Source organism: Mustela erminea, chromosome 8 (assembly GCF_009829155.1).
Source record: "Mustela erminea isolate mMusErm1 chromosome 8, mMusErm1.Pri, whole genome shotgun sequence".
In the NCBI taxonomy this organism is placed as follows: domain Eukaryota; kingdom Metazoa; phylum Chordata; class Mammalia; order Carnivora; family Mustelidae; genus Mustela; species Mustela erminea.
In genome coordinates this window covers 36,020,453-36,026,628 of record NC_045621.1, presented here as the reverse complement: position 1 = coordinate 36,026,628, position 6,176 = coordinate 36,020,453, and the positions used below count along the sequence as shown (strand labels likewise).

General features: G+C 42.3%; 1 protein-coding gene across 1 annotated transcript in view; it reads left to right on the top strand.

Moving 5' to 3' along the window:
* The first annotated feature begins 365 nt into the window (after nt 1-365).
* Nucleotides 366-6,176, top strand: part of LOC116597392 (thiamine transporter 2-like) — a 44,101-nt gene continuing 38,290 nt past the window's right edge. The window contains exon 1 of the mRNA XM_032355054.1: nt 366-3,530. The gene's annotated coding sequence lies outside the window, so the exon portion shown is untranslated. The remainder of the gene's footprint in view (nt 3,531-6,176) is intronic.

Below are 6,176 nucleotides of genomic sequence, written 5' to 3'. Positions count from 1 at the left end.
GACTGTGATTAAGATAGCTTCTCATACAAAAGGAAGAAAAAGACTGAATATTTAATAAATTGGAACAATTTTCTTCAAGGAAAACAAAGTTGCACCCAAGAATGCTAGAATAACTCCATCCATATGCAATATATATGTGTTAAAGCACAGATTTAAAAAAAAAAAAAAAAGAAGAAGAAGAAGGGCACCTGGGTGGCTCAGTCGTTAAGCATCTGCCTTCAGCTCTGGTCCTGACTCCAGAGTCCCTGGATCAAGTTCCACATGGGGCTCCCTACTCAGGGGGAAGCCTGCTTCTCCCTCTCCCACTTCCCCTGCTTATATTCCCTCTCTCACTGTCTCTCTCTCTCTGTCAAATAAATTTTAAAAATCTTTTTTTTTTAAGAAAGAAAAGAATGAAACTTAAAAAAAAAAGAAACCACAAAAATACTAGGTTATTTTATAACCTCAAATCTTTCTAAAGTAGTGTAAAACCTTGAAGTCATGTAATAAAGTGAATTGACAGCATAAAACTAAACTTAACGTATGGAAGAAAAGTCACTGCAAACAAACCCAAAAGACAGATGATAATCTGGAGTAAATATTACAATGCTTCAAAGCTGCTTTCCTTAATTTAGAATGAATACCAACTGATAAGAAAAAGATCAGTTACCTAATAGAAAAATGGGCAAAGCATGTGAACAGGGAATTCAGAGAAGGCAAAACACAAATGGCCTGGACATGTAGATGATATTTAAATTAACTCATGAAGGAAACGTTTATTAAAGTATAATGAGATAGCATTTTTCACCTGGAAGACTAGAAAATAATCCAAAAGTATAACAATACACTTGGTTATCTGGGGATGAGTCAACAGGCAGTCTCAAAGATGAGCGGTGGGGGTATAAATTTGCCTCATTGCTGTGAAGGAAAACTCTTCACTCTCCCAATTACAAATTCCACCTATAGATTTCTCTGGTAGAAATATATACTACTAATGAACACTGCCTGCCTGGGGAATGACTCGCACAGGTGTTTTTCATTACAGTAGTGTTTCCGAGAACAAAGGATTAGAAGCTATTTAAATGTCATTATATTGAGACAGGGAAAATGTATTATGGTGCATTGATATATTCTCTTGTAATAATATTAACTGGATGAAAAATTGAGGAAGACACTTACAGTATCTAAATACTGTACAGTATGTAAATACTTACAGTATCTAAATACTTACAGATACTAAAAAGTATCTAAAACAAATTAAGTGGGAAAAGTCAAGTGCCAAAATAATGAGTATGGTAGTTCACTATTTGTGCAAAAGTAAGGAGAAAAATACCTGTATCAGCTTACATACACTCATACAACTTTTCTGGAAGGACAAACAAAACTGCTAACAGTTACCTGCTATGGAGTAATGAGGAGGGGGGAGGGGAGAAAAAGGCATCTTTCCATGGTTTTTGATGCTTGTACCATGTAAATTACCCATAACTGAAATTGAAATGCTAACTTTTAAAAAGTGTTTAGCCTCTTGGGATATAAATTAGCATCGAAGAATAAGGAGCTGGAGATTTACATTTTTTACATGTAACCATTCTGATTTTTTTCTTTTCTTTTTTTTTTTTTTGTAATATGCAGGAGTAACCTAAATGTACATGTATAATCAAAAGGAACAAACGCAGAAGACAAAAGAGTATTTTGAAAAGAGGTTTTTTTCATTTGGTATCTCATTAAAGAGAAAGGTTTTTTAATATTAAAACATAGATTTGCTTTGTAAGGTGTGGGGTTTCTTGACTGGTTGTAACACCTTATGGAGAAACACCTTAAATGCTTGGCTTTGTACGTAGAAGGACTCGTGGAAATGACAAACAGACTTCATACACAAATAACAGAAGTAAGGGGCTCAAAATGACAAGAGAGTAAACATTTCTGAGAAGAAAGAGGTTATGGTTCTAGCTTGTCTACACTTGCCCTTTGTCTATACTAGGCCCTTGATTTCGGTGAAATGTGTAGATCCAGTTTAAGGAAGGTGTCACGTGAAGGGGCACGTGGGGCGCATTTGACAAATTGCGGGGTCACCGGGTCTTTCAGGAAGGGGCACGCACGGTAGCCGGTGTTGAAAGGTCCAAGGGAAGTGCCTGCCAACATCATGGAAAAATGACAGGAGCGGTGGCCGGCGGCCTGGCCAGGCCTCCCAGCAGCTCTGAGTTTGCGTGGCTGCGGCGCACGCGTACCACTTCCCTTGGCCAAGGGGACAGGTGCACCCTCGTGCCATAGCAGAGCACAGTTGTTTTCCGCATTTTTCTGCATTTTTAACTTACTTAATTTCTTCTCATTTTTTGACCTCCTTCACCTGTTTTCTCCCTCCACCATCGCCACCCCCAACAAATAGCTTCTTCCTTATTACTTATTCCAACATCCAGAAAAGAATCGAGAGCTCCTTCTCATTTATGTGCTTAACTGGAAACATGGAGAGTTTTTGCCACGTGGGAAGAGGATGGTCCCTCTACTGGACAGAATTTGTCCCTAAGAATTATTTCATGTTGCTACCTGCAATGTCCAGATCTGAAAAATAGCTCCCTGGTAACGAAAAGCTAGAATCAGGTAACTGGCAAAATGTGCTTTAGAGTCTAGATAGCGTCCATCTCATTCTTTCCTGATGCACAGATACTGTCCTATGTATCAAAACACCTGGAATTCAGTTGAAAAGTAAAAAAGCAAGACGAAAGCACAATATTCTGACCTGATCATTGATTGGATGTTCCTTTACTCTTGCAGAGGCAGAAAAACATAACCTGTGGGAGGCCAGGGGACAGGGCCGGGATGGGCCGGGGGAGGGTTCTGCTTGTGTCTACACTGAGTGGGAGGGAGGCTGCCCTGGGAGTCTTCTCTGAGTCTGTGGTTCTAGGTCTTTGAGCCACTGAGCACAAAATTCTGAAGAAATTCTGAATTAAGTTCCTTCGATCTTGGCAGCCTGGGGAAAGATGTTGGCTTGCGTTTTTTCCCCCAGCCACCCATATTCTCAAAAAGATCTGGATCCAAACATTAAGTCTCTGTTGGACTTTACAGGGGAAGTTGGCTTCAGGGGGTGTATCCCTAGATGTCTGGACTATGCCCTGACAGTCTGGCAGGGAGGGAAGTGGCTCAGAGGACTGGGAGCCGGGCAGTCTCCAGCACTGGCAGTGGGAGAGGCAGGGAGCAGAACTCGTCCGGAAAGGAATGAAAACAAGCAGAACTGGGAAAAGATAGCTTGTTGAATTTGCCAACCTTCTGTCTCCCTGACAATGAAAGAAGGAATGAAAAGATCTGATGTGGTATTTGATGGAGCTTCCAGGGGATTTTGGTCCATGCCATCAACCTGCCCCACTGAAAATATTCCTGCGAGCTGCATGACTCGGGGCGGGGGGAAGTTTACTTCACGGTTTTTACACCCCAGTGTTCTCATCTATAAAATGGGGACAAGAGCAGTCTTATTTCATGGGATTTTTGTGAGGATTGAATGAGCAAAGACGTGTATATCAAGTACCCAAGAGCACCCAGCACACAGTAAAGGCTTGGTAAGTCTTGGCTGATATTACTAGCAATAATTACCTTTCTAAATATGAGCTGTCCAGGCGTACATATTTTCTTGAGCTGCCTGAGTTTTGATTGAGAGACCACATTAGTGGCATTTTCCTAGGACAGTTGCAATTCAAATATCTCATGGTACTGCCTAATTATAGTGCAGAGCATACGTTTTGAGTTTTGGAAATGACGGCCATTGTTCTAATGGCAAAAGGAGGCTAAACCTGTCTGTGTGAGGCTGAAAACCTTGAACTGCCCTAGTGGAGATTCTAAGTAGTAGAACATTTTTATTAATTATTAATTCAGTGCTTGGTCTGAACCAGACATTGTTCTACTTCCTGCAGTTAGCTTATTCTTAATCAGAAATCTTCTTCATTTTCTATTTGCAGCAAAGAAACAGAAATTAACTCTCCCTACTCCCTCTAGCATCAGCTTCTGCTCCAGCAGATCCTGGCCCAGATTATTACAACAACATATGCTGGCTTTAATCTAAATGTACCATGCTTTTCCTGCTTGAACACTAGAGAGTAAATTAAAATGTTATTTTATGTGAAGGTATGGGCAATTTAACTAAATGCTTATATTTCCATTGTCAGGTATCCAATTGTGGTAGACCTTTTCCCCAGCATCCATCTGCAACTTTCTTTTCTTTTCTTTTCTTTTCTTTTTTTAAGATTTTATTTATTTATTTATTTATTTATTTGACAGACAGAGATCACAAGCAGGCAGAGAGGCAGGCAGAGAGAGAGGAGGAAGCAGGCTCCCTGCAGAGCCGAGAGCCCGATGCGGGGCTTGATCCCAGGACCCTGGGATCATGACCTCAGCCGAAGGCAGAGGTTTTAACCCACTGAGCCACCCAGGTGCCTCCATCTGTAACTTCTAGTTAGAGTTTATTCTAGGGACACTGTAGGAATTGGTGGGTTGTAAGGAAGGGTGTAAAACATAGTTGACAAATAATGTCAGCTTTTTGGGCAATGGGAAGCAAGTCATTTTACAAATTTTTTTTCACCAATTTAGCTCTTCCAGACCTTCGGAATTTAAAAAAAAAAAAAAAAAAAAGTGTGGGACGGGGGTGGCGCAAAACAGTATTAGAGAACATAGCTGTGTCCACTCCATAGACCATGTTACTAGAGGTATCACACTGGAGTTTCTCTTCGACAGGCAAGGTGACTCAGGAAACTAGCGGATTTTTTTTTTTTTTAAAGATTTTATTCATTCATCTGAGAGAGAGAGAGCGTGAACAGGGAGAGGGTCAGAGGGAGAAGCCAGGCTCCCTACTGAGCATCGAGCCTGACGCGGGGCTTGACCCTAGGACCCCGGGATCGTGACCTGAGCCAAAGGCAGATGCTTAACCAACTGATCCACCCGGGCACCCCTATAGAAAACCAACTGAGGGCTGCTGGAGCAGAGGTGGGTGGGGGCATGGGGTAATTGAGCAACGGGCTTTAAGGAGGGCACATGATGTGATGAACACTGGGTGCTTTATGCAACTGATGAATTATTGAACATGATATCTGAACCTAATGATGTAGTAGGTGCTGGCTAAATTGAATTTAAATTTGAAAAAAAGAAAGCTAAGGGATGAATCTTGGGGATCAGAGGAGGCTGCAGTACCCACAGCAAATTCACAGAGTATTTGGGGAGGAGGCACATCCCACACTCTGTTCCCTTCCACTAAACACAAAATGAGAACCTTGTCCTTTTTTTGTTTGTTGCTTTCCTTTTCTGTCTTTTGAAATGATTATAAGGACAACTGACCTAAGAATGCACGTGAGCTTTGAGGTTATTATATAAAATCCACAGTGCTGACTGGTGGATGAACGCCAGCCCTGTGAGCTACACCCACATAGAGGGAGAAACGTGCTGGCCAGGAGCCAGTTGCCAATGTCTGTAAGTGGCTCAAAAACAGGTCGTAAGCGATAGGGCAGGAGAAATGGGACAGGACGTTAGCAGCAGCCGGAGAGGGAGGTGGATACCTGAATCTCCCCACTGAGAGACCAAATTGCTTTGGAGATCCTAGAAAGGGAGTCTTTCTTGAAGGAAATGGAAGGGGGCAAAATGCATCTAGCTTTGGAAATGGGAATTAAAGTCAAATGTCATGGAAGAGAAAGGCAAGTGTGCGCACTCAAAAATTCAACCAGATGAGAGGTTCCAGGAAGCAAATAGGACTTTGGATGAGCCTGGGGGGTGGGGGAAGTGAGATTATCATAGGAAACTAGCGAAGTAATAGCAGGAATGTGTCTGACTGGTTTTCTGGCCACTCAACAAAATTTGGTGCTGAGAAAATCCGAAAACGTAGTGTCTCTAAGCGGTTGTTGATAGGATAGCAGGGATTTGTGTTTAATACCGGGAGAGCTCAATTCCCTGCTGATGCAGAAGTGGAGGTCTCCTTACTCTGGGTTAAGGAACGCTGGTCCTTCCTTCCTGTCTGCTGAGGATAGCATGCCACGGCATGCCACGGCATGCTTCATTGCTCAATCAAGGTGTTCTGCAGGTGTTACGGGTCTGCCCTACATACTGGAACTTTGAGATCGTGGCTGATGGCGGCTGGCTTTGTGTCCCAGTAGAGCAGAGGACAGACCCAGACCGCCGCGCTCATCTTGTGAACTTTGGCTTTTGTTGACTAATGATTTCCTTTT